The 14,660-nt window shown below is 44.7% G+C and overlaps 1 protein-coding gene across 4 annotated transcripts in view; it reads left to right on the forward strand.

Annotated features, from left to right (window-relative positions):
* Positions 1–14,660, forward strand: part of clip2 (CAP-GLY domain containing linker protein 2) — a 145,456-nt gene that overhangs the window by 58,299 nt on the left and 72,497 nt on the right. The gene's annotated exons all lie outside the window — the stretch shown is intronic.

Below are 14,660 nucleotides of genomic sequence, written 5' to 3' on the forward strand. Positions count from 1 at the left end.
ATTGTTAGTCTTATGGTAAAATTAAAATGATGTTTCATTTTACTGGGTGCCCTTCCTTTGTAGAGAGATTTGCTTAAATGTTATTGGTTTAGACAAAGGCATCCTGTTGCCTGTGTGTCTTGCTGTTTCAGGCAAGACTTAAGGACGGCTTCTACCCCACTGTGATAAGACTATTGAACGGTTCCCTTATAAAATGAGATCGACTATGACCTCACGATCTACCTTGTTGTGACCTTGCACCTTATAGCACTGCACTTTCTCTGTAGCTGTGACACTTTACTCTGTACTGTTATCGTTTTTACCTGTAGTACATCAATGCACTCTGTACTAACTACATCAATGTAACTGCACTGTGTAATGAATTGACCTGTACTATCGATTTGTAAGACAAGCTTTTCACTGTACCTCGGTACAAGTGACAATCATAAATCAATACCAATACCAATACCAAGATCCCCAACTGGCTGCTGAAACCACTTCTGTGGTGAGGGTTCCGTGAGCCATTTATCATTATCCCAGCTTTGATTGACACTGCCAATAATTGTTTGATATCTGGAGGATGCACAGCACTTGTAGCACCCCTACCGCTTTACTCTTGATCCAATTTATACCATCTGTCAAGATCAGGGCACCTTAACATTCAAGGTTATCAGGGATGACCAGGGGAATGAGTTTGCTTATCTGCCAAGTAACAGTATCCTGTGGCTATATTTACAGACATGTATATTTACAGACGTGTATATTTACAGACGTGTATATTTACAGACGTGTATATTTACAGACACATACACTTTTGGATATTATCAGGCACAAATAGTTGAGACTTGTCCTGTGACCAGTGAGCACAGTAGAATCTGCTGTACCTGAGCATTGCGTTAATCACTCAACCAAAGGCTGTGCTGATACAGTGATGGTAAAATTCACCACTGACTTCATTGTCTGCCTTCGCCGAGAGGTGGTTCCCAAAGTGGCCCACATTTTCTGAGGTGCATTATGAACCTTTATTGTCATAGAGCGGTGTGGTGCAGTGGCGATAGGTTAGTAGAGGATCTTGGTCTTGCAGGTGTTGTGTGTAAGGCCCATCCTCTCGTAAGCTTTGCTGAATGAATTGATGATGTCTTAGAGCTCGACCTCCAATTGTAGGCAAACATCGTCTGCACACTGCAGCTTGATGACCAAGGTTTGGTTGACCTTGGTTTGGAGTAGATTGAACAGTTTTCCATTCCAAAGGTTTGTTTGAGGTGAGGTGTAGCATTGTGGCAAGAAAAATTCAGAAAAATTTTTGGGAAATAAAGCAGCTTTGTTTGATACCAATCTTCAGAGATTGGTTCGATTGTAAAACCTTTGGTTAGTTATGCTTGTTCTCGTCTTTGGGAGATGCATTTATTAACTACATTCCTAAGCTGTTAATCTGCAAAACCTAGCTTTGTTTCTGAGCCTGTCGCAAAATATAGGAGGGTAAATGAATTTTTGCTCAGCTACTAGAAAGGTTAATTACAGGCAACCTCGATATGACACACTTTGTTACTTCGTGGTTTCAGATGCACCACAAGTATTATTATGTCCCCCAGGACAGAAATTGGGTAAATGTCAGTTACACTTACAATGTGGCTAGTTTACAAGATAGGTTTAAAGCTGTACCTCTATTATGGTCAGGTTGTTCTGTATTTTTCTCTTCATGAATGCGGCAGAAACAGGGTTAGCAGACTGGTTGAGACTCTGTCTTGTGCCCAATATGAAAATAATTTTCTGCTTTGCTCAAGATTAAAGATTAAATACTGCTGGCCATCCCTAGACCCTTAGTCATCTATCCCTAGTGATGTCTTTTCTCATTCATTTACACCTCAAAAATACAATTACCATTGCTTGCCAAGATGCCGGTGTCCAAGCACATTGGCCTGATATAACAGTGACCTTAATAGATTTCTGTATTTCTTGTGTGTGCTGGGAGGGTGGGGTTGGGGAGGGTGGGGTTGTGGTGGTGTTCAGTAAACAGTCACACAATTCAGTTGCTGCTCGCTGAAGGATTTTTAGCCGAAGGTTTCTGGTGTGTAAGGCAATGCTGGGGTGAAGGATTATATTGGCAAGTAAAAGATCTGTCTTGTAATAGCTGGCTGTAATGCTACAAGGGGCAAAACAACTTCCACTTCAGCACTCACAGTGAACAGACAGCCCCTCAGGATCAAGAATGACTCGCTTCCAATCAGATTTTGTGGGTTCTAAGGTGGCTAATGAGGTTAATGTAGGAATTGTGGACAGATGGGGCAGGTGGTTGCTGGGGTTGGAGAGGGAGTGGAGCTGGTGGCTTTTGCCCTGGCTGTTATTGAGCTTGGAATCTCCAGTTTCCATATGCTCCTAAGGATCACTAAGTTCCTCTGACCTTGAAGTGACTCCGTATTCTCCACACTTTTTTGTTGTAACTGAAGCCTGGATTTTTCTAGCAATAGATTGCATCCCCCCACTGATCTACAACTTTTCCACACCCTACATCAGTCACCGTGAGGCTCATTCCCCTGCCCATTCATTCCTTTCCATTCCCCCTCTTTACAACCAACTTTCCATCTCAAATTCCTGCACATTGGGATCCGAACTATTGCAAGAATGCAATCATCTCGGGAAGATTACTCTAATCCTTTCGTAGCAAACAGCAAATTCCTGATCACATTAGATGAACAATCCAAGAAACTGTTCAGAAAGCCATTCTAAACATTAATAGACAAGAACTTCTCAACCACAGTCCTGAGTTTTCAATGTTCTAATCGCTGATATCTGTTTCCTTTTAGTGTGCAATCATGGTTTAACTTTTAAATTGACTTTTCAATACGCCTTTTCTATTTTGGTTTGTTCTGCATTGGTAAAATCTTCCCTGCATCCATGTCCTTTTGAGAACTGAAGATGCCAAGGGCTGCTAACTTTATTTATACAACCTACTCCTCTGATGCTAGGAGTCAACCCCATGGTTCTTCTCCAAACCTCCAGTTTCGTGTCTTCAAATAAAAAGAAATAAAGCGAGGAGCTAAATTAAAAAGTTTTTAAAGTGGAGGTTACAATCTGAGCATTGCCATACAAGGTGATGGTTGTTATGTTATCGGTTTCTGTGTTGAAACCGTCTGGCCTTCCTGTTTCCCACATTAACCAGGTTCAGAAATAAATTATGGACGAGGAAGATCATTCGGGCTGTTTCTTTGTGCTCCTCAATATCTTAGCAGCAGCACCTCATTCCATTTCCTCCTCCCCACTCTCCACGTTTTGTAGTATCCAGTTAAGTCTTAAATGTATTGAAGGTTTTCCATTACCTCCCATGGAAGTTAGTTTTGTGCATTGATCACTTTTCCAGGAAAAGTCTCTTCTTTTTCAGGTTCTGGGCAATACGCCAAGGACAGAATTTTTTTTGATCTTCTCTATTTGCCCTTGAAAAGGTGGTGGTGAGCTGCCTCTATGACCCACTGCAATGCTTTCCACTTTCACCATGCTGTTGGGGAGGGAGTTCTATGATCTTGATGCATCGGCAATAAAAGAGCAGCAACACATTTCCAAGTGTGGACAGTGTGCGACTTGGAGGGGAACCTGCAAGTGGTTGCTTTCCCATGCACCTGATGCCCTTGTCCTTCTTGTTGGTGGAGGTGATGGGTTTGGGAGGTGTTGCTGGGGTAGCCTAGATGAGTAACTTATACGCATTTTGTCGATGGTGCACACTGCAGCCACAGTGGTGATGGAGGGATTGAACGTTTCCAATGGTTGATGGGAGCCAGTCAAGCTGGCTGCTTTATCTTGGCTGGTAACAAGCTTCTTGTTGTTGGCATTGCACTCATCCAAGTGAGTAGAGAGTATTCCATCCTGATTTGTGCCCCATAGATGATGGAGAGGCCTTGGTGGTGCAGTTAGTAGAGCTGCTCCCTCGCAGGTTTTGATCCTGACCTTGGGTGCTATCTGTGTGCTATCTGTACCTGCTCCCTATGATTTGCACGGGTTTTCCCTGGGTGTTCCTGATTCCTCTCGCATCCCAAAGAAGAACCTGGGGGGAATTGATAGGAATGTGGAGAGAATAAAATGGGTTAGGGTAGGATTAATGTAAATTAGTGCTTGATGGTTGACATGGACTCAGTGGGCTGGAAGGGCCTGTTTCCGTACTGCATCCCTCTAGTGTTTGTGGCTGGTCTGGTTGAGTTTCTGGTTAATGGTAACCCTCCCAGAATGTTGATGGGGGTACTTGCCAATGGTAATGTCATTGAACGTCAAGGGGAGGTGGTTACACTGTCTCGTGCTGGAGATGGTCAGTGTCTGGCACTTTAGTGGTGCAAATATTACTTGCTGCTTGTTAGCCCGTCCTTGAATGTTGCCACGATCTCGCTGCCTGCAGGCATGGGCTGCTTCATTTGCTTGGTGATTGTGAATGGAATTGAACATTGTGCAGTCATCAGCAAACATTCCCACTTCTGACTTTATGAATGAAGGAGGACGGTCATTGATAAAGAAGCTGAAGATAGCTGGGCCCCAGACACTGCTCGGAGGATCTCCTGCAGTGCTACCCTATGGCTGAGGTGACTGACCTCCAACAGACACAATGACACATGAGTGCAGATGTTGGAATCTGGAGCAACAAACAAGATGCTGGAGGAACCCAGTGGGTCAGGCAGCATCAGGCAACACCAGCATCTTCCTCCGTGCAAGGGAAGACTCCAGCCACTGGAGTGTTTTCACTTTGATGTCCATTGACTTCCATTTTTCCAGGTCACCTCAGTGATGCACTTAGTCAAATGCTTTCTTGATATCAAGGAAAATCACTCTCTCCTCCCCTCTGGAGTTCAGCTCTTTGGTCCGTGTTTGGACCAAGCCTACGATGAGATCTGCAGCCAAGTGCTCCTGTGAAACCCAAAATGGGCGTCCATAAGTAGGTTATTGGTGAGTAGGTGCTGTTTCATAGTGCTGTGAACAGCAAGTTCCATCACCTTGAGGGTAGACTGAATGAGTGGTTATAAACCAGATTGGATTTGTGCTGCATTTATTTCGTGAACTGGCATGTCTCACTGATTCTCCACATTGTCGGGTAGATGATTGTACTGGAACAGCTTGGTTGGAGGTACATTTTAGTTGAGGAGTGCAGGTCCTCCATCTTACAGCTAGGATGTTGTCTGGTCCTGAAACCTTTGCTGTATTCAGCATTCCTTGATATCGTGTGGAGTGAATCCGACTGGCTGGAGATGGACCTGCGATGATGAGGCTGTCAGGAGGAAGCTGAGATTACCTATAGGCTGAATGCAGTTGCAAATGCTTCAGTCTTGTCTTCAGCACTCACAAGTCAAGGCCTACCATCGTTGAGGATGGGGATGTTCTTGGACTTCCCCTCCCCCTTTTGCCCATTATCTGTTTAATTGTCCACCACCTTTCACAGCTGGATGTGGTGCAACTGCAAAGCTTTGATTTGATCTGTTGGTTGTAACATTATTTTGTTTTGTCTAACGCATGCTGTTTTGCTTGGCAGGTAGGTCACTCGGTATTGCAGCTTCACCTGGCTTGCATCTCATTGTTTTAATGTATGCATGGAGCTGCTGTCGTCATGCCCTGCTGTGGTCCTCCTTGTCCTCACTCACCAGGGTGGATATCCTGGCTTGACAGTAATGATAGGGCGAGGGATGTGCTAAACCGTGAGTTTACAGATTATGGCGGAGCAGATATCTGCTGATGGTCCACAGCGCCTCATGGATGCCCAGTTTTGAGCTGCCAGATCTGTCCTGAGTCTGTTCCATTTAGCACAGTTAAAATGCCACATAAAACAATAGAGGGTGTCCTCTGTGTGAAGACGGGGCATTGTCTCTCCCACAACTGTGGCAATTGTCACTTCTACCAATGTTACTGTGGACGGATACAACATAACTAGATTGGTGAGGATGAGTTGAAGTAGGTTTCTCCCTTGTGTTGGTTCACTCATTATCTACCGCAGACCCAGACTGGCAGCTATGTCCTATGAGACGTGGCCAGTTTGGTCTCTTGTGATGCTACCAAGCTACTCGTGGTGATGGATGTTGAACTCCTCCACCCAGAGTGCAATCTTTGCCCTTTTCTTCTTTCAGTGCTTCTTCGTTGTGTGGCTGATGCCATGAAGTGTCATGAGGTCTGCAGCCGACTTTGAGGACTCCAACAGCTACTCGCTCCCACCTATAGACATACCACTGTGTCACCACCTCTAGTGAGTCTGTCCTCCCAGTGTGGGGCAAGACGTAACAGTGATTCTGATGGAGGATGAAAATCAAAACACTGCAGATGCTAAAAATCTGAATGGTTACGGGATGTTATGTCATACCTAAATTTAGAGAAGATCCGTTGTTCAATTTCTGAATCTAACTTAGATCTTCAAACGCTGTGGGGACCTTTTTTGAATTATTTTCAAAATCTTTGATTTGGTGGCTAAAACACAGACGTTGGCTGATATCGCCATGTGTCAAGGGTTTTTCCTTGTCCTTTCCTTTATTAAACAGCTTCGGTCTTGGTAGTGGTTTTAGATTTTTTTAATAATAAAATTATTCCAATTTGTTGGTTATTAATTAATTATCATGTGTGATTATTAATATAGAGTATTGTGATTTCAAGTATGATTTAACACAATGTATTTAGTGGTACTTTTACCTTTTTGATTCATGTACTCTGTCTTTTCTTTGCGGAATTAATAAAAATATTGTAAAAAGAAAACAAAATATTGTAAAAAGAAAGAAAAATCCAAAATAAGAACAACTAGAAACACTCAGCAGGTCAGGCAGCATCTGTGGAAAGAGAAGCAAAGTTAACATTTCAAGTTGCAGATCCTTGATCAGAACAGGGAAAGAGAGAAAAGAGTTGTGTTGTAGGAATCTGGCACAGATTTTATAAGGCACTGTTCTGTGAATCCTGTGAACTCAGTGATTATGTTAGGCTGTTGCTTTTACCAAATCGAACCAGGCTCCCTTTGTCCAATTACTGCAATTTATCAATAAATTAGCTTTGCTGAAAAGTGTTTGGTGCTGAACAGAGTGTCGAGTTCTGTTGGTTTGTCCCTAACTAGATGCTGTCTCCCTGGATCGAGTTCAACAAGATGCTGACCCTCGACCTCAATGTCAAGGCAATATTTTTTCATCAACAGACTTTGTGCTGTTATAACACGAAGGAAGTGAAATTTCACTTTGCAATGTCAGCATTATGAGTTACCACAGCTGAGAAGTTTAATGATGCAGCTGGTTTTGTTAAAACTATTTATAAGAGCTTGTTGAAAGTATTCAAGTTCCTGTGAAAATTGCTGTTCAATGCGCTCCTTCACTCTGATGTTAAATCCCATTGTGATGAAGAGACAAATTACAAGAGGTTCTGTAATCAGCACTTCAACATTCATGCTAATACTATTCAAATTTGCTATTGAGAAGCCAGAACTAATTAGTCATAGCAATGAATGGACACAAGATTATGTGCGATCTGAATGGAGCATACTAATCTCTACATTCAAATTCCTCTAAGGAAAATTAACCTCTGACTCTCATAGATTTAGCAATTAAACCAGGTGGCTTTAAAGAAATGTGTCTGCTAGTAACGTGCATCTGTGCAAAATACATTCTGTGTCATACAACATTATGTTCCATGTCCTGTCTAAAATGAGCACAGGAAAATTTACCAGTAAGCTTTGATTTTACTGGTATCCTGCTTAGTGGTTCCCTGCCAAGTGCTTAATTCATTAGGTAAGAATCCAAAAAAAACCCTGCAGATATTGGAAATCTAAAATAAAAACAACTGTTGGAAATACTCAGTAGGTCAGGCCACATCCATGGAAAGAGAAGCTGAGTCAAAGACCCTTCGTCACTAGCAAGGCCAACATTTGTTGCGCATTCCCATCGTTCTAGAGAAGACAGTGGTGAGATAACTCTTGCTGAAGTATTCCCAAAATACTTTGGGCAGGGAGTCCCAAGTTGGGATGGTGTGGAGCTCGGAGGGGAACCTGCAGGTAATGGAGTTCCCATGCACCTGCTGTTCTTGTCCTGTTTGGTGGTGGAAGTTGTGGGTTTGGGAGATGCTGTCAGAATAGTCTGGGCAAGTAACTGCAGTGCATTTTATAGACGGTATGCACTGTATTCATTGTGTGCTGGTGGTGGAGAGTGTGAATGGTTCTGGTGGTAGATGTGCTGCCAATCAAGCAGGCTGCTTTACTCTTGATAATGCCAAGCTTCTTGAGAGTTGTTGGAACTTCACTCATCTAAGCACGTGGAACGAATTCCAGCACGCTCCTAATTTGCACCCCGTAGCTGGTGGAAAGAATTTGGAGTGTCAGGACATAAGTTATCCACCCCCAGGCTCTGACCTGCTCTTGTAGCCATGATATTCATATGGCCAATATTATCAACTGGGAACATTGTGAACACTAGATCACAAAATTACAGAATCCGACACCTGTCCAACGAACCATGTCAGAATTGGGAGGAGGGAGCATGAAAAGAAAAATACCAGAAAATGATGAAAAGCACATTTGCTGGGAAAATTAATTTTGAACAGGAGGGGCTATGGTGATGACAAAGGACTCCTGGAGAACAACATAACTGAGTTGCTTTGTGATTTCCCTTCCATGCTTCATTGATGAATTGGACAAGAAAAAACTGAGCTACACTTGCCTCATTATACAGGCCGATGTAAGCAGTTTAGGAGAGGTTCACAGAGCTTACTAAATCAGTTAGTCTGCCAGAATTAGTGTAGAACTCATTAAGGGCTGAAGTGATGCTCAGGCTGCAGATATTGTATTCATTAGGAGTTTGTTTAGTCATGCAAAGGATTGAAGAACTTCAATTAATGCCCTTTCTGGATACATGCCTAAGAACAATATGAACACAGCACACCTGAGTGACAAATCAACCCTCAGAAACAAAACTTGCTACTTAACTAACAACTGTCACATGGTACTTTGTGGGGCAATATGCATCCCTAGAGAAAATGGAGTCAGCAGAGACTCTACAAGCACAGGACTTAAATCAATGTTTTAACCAGGGGATCTGCTCCACCACTGGTGATCAATATGTTGAGGTGGCCTGGGGTCCCTCTGTCCTGTTGTAAATACAGGATCACAAACTTGTAGGACCCAGCACCTGTCTGTCAAAAGTAGTCAGAATTGGGGGAAAAAAACAAAATAACCCTGCAAAGGGCAACTTGCAATCAAAACATAAAGGGGGATGCAACAAGACCAGGTAGCAATTGTCACTAATCAAAGAAAGTTACAAACAGCAAATGTATTGAATGATTAAGCCAAACTGACCCAATTGTGACAGAGGGTCTTTGAGCTGAAGCATTAACACTGCTTCTCTTTCCACAGATGCTGTCCAACCCACTGAGCATTTCCAGCATTTTCTACTTTTATTTCAGATTTCCAGCATCTGCAGTTTTTATTTCCACTTTCACAACCCATTAACTTGTTGCATTTCAAGGCAATTGGCTAAGCCAGCAGAGTAGCCCAAAAATAAGAGACACAGTTGGAGGACAGATTGTATCTCAAACCGGTGGACAATTATTATATGCTCCACTCTCAAAATTCCTGTGGACAGGGTAATAAGATAAGATATCTTTATTAGTCACATGTACGTTGAAGCACGCAGTGAAATACATCTCTTGCGTTGAGTGTTCTAGGCGTAGCCCGCAAGTGTCGCCATTCTTCAGGCGCCAACATAGCATGCCCACAACTTCCTAACCCGTACCTCTTTGGAATGTGAGAGGAAACTGGAGCACCCGGAGAAAACCCACGCAGACATGGGGAAAACCTACAAACTCCTTACAGACAGTGGCCAGAATTGAACCTGGGTCGCTGGCGCTGTAACAGCGTTACGCTAACCACTACACTACCGTGCCTGCCTACGTAAGTTATGCAAGGAATGCTAAAAATGTTGTGTAACAGCCTAAAGAATGCACCAGGGAATAACCTACATTTTTTCTTTTTGTGGCAAAGCAAGTAGACACCAGTGTAGAAACAGAGAAGAACTCCGAATAAGCCTGGTGATCACATTGGGATTCCCAGACCGCCTCAACACTCAGGTTATTAGTGGGCTTCACCTCAGCATGATGTTGAGCAGATCCCCTTATTAAAACATTGATTTACAGCCTGCAAATCCTGTGCTTTATGCAGTCTCTGGTGACTCTAATTTCTCACAAAGATTGCAAACAGCAAGGCTGAATTGCCCCACAGAATACTAATATCAATTATGTGCCTTTTTAATTAGTTAAGGAGCAATCTTGCTCTGGTACATTGTGTGCACAAACACGCACACTTGCACATTATAGCCTGTAATGGAACTCGCAGAATGGGAAGCAGTTTATACTAATAACAGGCTACAATGCTAGATTGATGAGACTAGACCAGCAACCTAGTGATTACAAGTTCAAGACTTCTCATGTAAATTGCATTCGATAAATAGGTATTGGGAACATCACCAATCTGGGGGCACTGCCCTCGCAGGTGCACAGTGAGGGGCAATGCCCAATCTGTGCAGGCGCTTGAAGCCCATTTTCAGCATTGCAGTGGCTTGCTGTGATTCACGGCATGCTCTGGGTTTACCTCTCTGGGGCCTTTGACTTATGTTCCTACAGATGTCACCAACCACCACTTATGCAGATGTCCTTTCTCTCAAGTAGCCAGCAGACATTATGCTTCAATGCAGAGAGCAGGAAGCACAATTAGCCACAGGACAAGTCCATCAGCTCATGGGGAATCTGGAACATAGCGGATGGCTGACTTTGTAACCGTATACAGCTCTGTATTTGCACAGTGGAATTCCTTGCAGTTGATGATTGCTTCTGGGTGATCTGGGGCAGCCTTGGTTGCTACTTGCGGTTAGTCAATGACTTTTCACACCTGCAGTAAGCCAGCCGGGGATAGCGAACCTGGCCAGCTGCTGAGTCTGAGTGGCAAAGTTGTTGGAATTGGCTACCCTGCCAATGGCCTGCCTCCTGTATTTGTACACCGCCAACAGCTATTCCTGCAAATGTCTCTGGCAGAGCCCTAGAAAGATCGTGGGGCAACTTCAAGAGGGCAGTTTTCTCCCAGCCATTAGGAAAGCTTGACAAAGCGTTCAGTGGGAAGCAAGTCTTGCTCCGGTAGGCTGTGGGGCTCTGACACCAGCTGATATGATACCCTCTGCATTGTGGTTAACACTAATGTGGAGAAAGGTTACCCTCTGCCTACACTGCTTGCACCACGTACTTTCTCCTGCAGTAATGTTCATAGAGTTGGGAAGTAGAGAAATAGGCCCGTTGTTAATGCTGAACATCAAGCACCCATTTGCGCTAATCCCAGTTTATTCTTCCCGCACTCCCATCATCTCCTCTCCGGATTCCCCCGCTCACCTATGCACTGGGGGCAATTGACCTACCAACTTGCACGTCTTTGGGATGTGGGAGGACGTGAATGTGAGGGGCACACTGGCACATCCAGCAGAGCCGTCACCTCACAGCACCAGCGACCTGGGTTCAATCCTGACCTTGGGTGCTGTCTGTGTGGAGTTTTTACACGTCCTCCCTGTGACTGCTTGCAATTGGCCACTGTAAATTGCCATAGTGTTGTAGATAATCGGTCGAATCTGGGGGGAGTTGGTGAGAATAAAGGTAGGGTAGGATAGCCAAAAATCGGTGCTTGATGGGCAGCACAGACTTGGTGGGCTGAAGAGCCTGTTTCTGTGCCGTATCCCTCTATGTCTCTGATGCCAGAGCACTTGTGGAATCCCACATAGTCATGGGGAGAACATGCAAGCCACGCACACAGCACCAGAGGTCAGGATTGAATCCAAGTAGCTGGTGCCGTGATACAGCAGCTCTCCCCGCTGCCCACTGCTGCTGTTTGCCACCCTTCTTTGCAATTGCAGGTCTTTCAGAAGCAGCCTGCTGCTGTACTTGAGCTTCTGGCTGATATTGATTGTGGTCCTCTTGTGAGTCCCAAAACACAGCACCAAAAGCGGTCCCCATACCAATTGGCACTGAGGGGCTGCAAAGTGCATTTGCAAAGGTTCGCGCATGGGCTAAAAAGTTTGTTCTAATTGTTATAGGTTTATCTCCAGTGTTTACCAAATGAACGAGTAGCATAACTCTGGTCAAGACTACCTATTAGAGAGTCACTGGGGGAAAAGTAGGGTGGGTCGACAATGTTTATTGTTAGATTTATCTGTCAACTCTTTAGCCCCATCCAGTACTGCTGTGCTCTCAGGACACTTAATGAGGTTTTGCTGGAAGTTTGGGGAATATAAGCCGTGAGTTTGTCTATCTCTATGTCCACATCTGAGGGTTCCCCACACAAAGCTCAATGTGGTTGAGTTAAATGCAGAAGTCAGTGTTGTGTTGGGTTTCCTATGTTTTGTCATTTTTAGCTCATTTAGCCACTCCAACCCACCTACTCTTCAAGGTTATGATTTCACCTTTAATTGTCAACATCACTACAGGGATGCAGCAATATGGGAGGTAACTTGTATCTATTGTATCTAAGGACCTCTTGTTCTTCATCTTGAACTAGGTTCAATTCCTGTGAACCGTGGAGATGCTGGCTCCTTTTTAGGACAATGACAGTAGGAACCTCTGCTGGGATAGCTCCTAGCTATTTTAGTTACCTACTGACCCGCAGATGGCTGGATAGCTGTGATACTTCACAAGCCCCTTTAATTGTGCAGACCCAGAGCAGTGCTATCCTTGCTGTGGATACCAAAGTCCCAGCTCCTGAAGCAGCACTTAGATGGTGGTAATGGGGGAGGGCACTTCAGTTGTGATCAGACACTGCCTCACTGGCTGGGTTCACCAGCATATTAATGCAGTAACCCACCACTCCTATGCTAGAAAGAATAACTGTAAAGCCTAACTGCAAGATCGGTGCTAGATTCCTCCACACACACTGAGGTTGCACGCTGGCTTTCTGACATAACTGGCAATGTACCAAATATGTTGCTGCACCAAAAATGTCAACATGTACTACCATCAAAATCCACATCCAGCCCCTTCCCTGCAGTGGACTGTGCAAGACCTAACCCACCAGGGAACTGGCATCTACCTTATTCTATCCCCCTTCCCGCTACTTGTGGCTCATACTGTGCAGATCCTAACTCTGAACATAGAACATAGAACTCTGCAGCACAGTACAAGCCCTTCGGCCCACAATGTTGTGCTGACATTTTATCCTGCTCTAATATCTATCTGACCCTTCCCTCCCACATAGCCCCCTATTTTTCTATCATTCATGTGCCTATTAAGAGTCTCTTAAATGACCCTAATGTATCTGCCCCCACAACCTCTGCAGGCAGTGTGTTCCACACACCCACCACTCTCTGTGTTTAAAAAAAAACCTACCCTGACATCCCATATACCTTCCTCCAATCACCATAAAATTATGTCCCCTCACATTAGCCATTGTCACCCTGGGTAAAAGTCTCTGACTGTCCACTTGATCTATGCCTCTTATCATCTTGTACACCTCTATCAAGTCACCTCTCGTCCTCCTTCTCTCCAAAGAGAAAAGCCCTGGCGCACTCAACCTATCCTCATAAGACATGCTCTCCAATCCAGGCAACATCCTGGGACATCTCCTCTGCACCCTCTCTAAAGCTTCCACATCCTTCCTATAATGAGGCAACCAGAACTAATCCCAGTGTCAGTGTCTGAGCTGGGAGTGTGAAGATGAGCAACACTGTATATATCTTCGTGCTCTTCCGCCATCACCTGGCCAGGTGGCAGTTCTTGCTCATCTTGGTCCAAGAAGAAGGGCAAAGTTGATAATTGGTGTTTGTACTTTTGGCAGCTTGTGGAGATTGTTGGATGAGGGGGAAGCAAAAGGTGAGAGGGTTAGACATGAGAAGACTCGTCTATAGTTTCCACCGGACTTTGAGTCAGCCACTCTACTGATAGAAAAAGCGCTGTGCCTCCAAGGGATGAGCGGATGTGCCTGACTGTGGCGTGAGCTGCTGCATCACCTTGTCCTGCACTTTTGAGTGAGTTACGTTAGTGACTGTTGTGCACATGTTCAGCTAATGTGCCTGTCCACAGTAGCATAGTGTTTGCAGTGCATGCAAACTGTGAGATGTGGGTATGAAGCTTGCAGCAGAATGAAGTGTATAAGGGAGTGATACAGCGCACGTTTAGCTTGGAGTCTTGGCTGGGAGGGATATAGTGGTCGGTTGGTGAGAGAGAGTCATTGAAGTGTCAGACTCTGTGAGAGGGCAGTGACGTAGTTAGTGGGATTTGAAAATGCACCAACTGATCGACCACATTGGTGAAGCTGCCACACTACATCCAAGCCCTCGAGACCTGGTATTGGTCGCCATGTTATCTCCTCCCAGTGCAGTCTGACCACGTGTCTGGAGGGCTTCCCAGGTCCATGCAGAAACAGGGCATCCATCCGTCCTCTTGACTCGTGCACCAAAGCCCTCATGAGTGACACAAACAAAGCCGAAGCAGCTCCCCCAACCACCACCATTTGCAGCAGTCACAACATTGGTAAATTGGTTCATTATTGTCACATGTACCGAGGTTTCAATCCTGACCTCTGGTGCTGTGTGCATGGCTTGTATGTTCTCCCCATGACTATATGGGATTCCACAGGTGCTCTGGCATCAGAGTCATAGAGGGATACAGCACAGAAACAGGCCCTTCAGCCCACCAAGTCCGTGCTGCTCATCAAGCACCAATTTTTGGCT

This window comes from Pristis pectinata, chromosome 21 (genome assembly GCF_009764475.1).
Source record: "Pristis pectinata isolate sPriPec2 chromosome 21, sPriPec2.1.pri, whole genome shotgun sequence".
NCBI lineage: Eukaryota > Metazoa > Chordata > Chondrichthyes > Rhinopristiformes > Pristidae > Pristis > Pristis pectinata.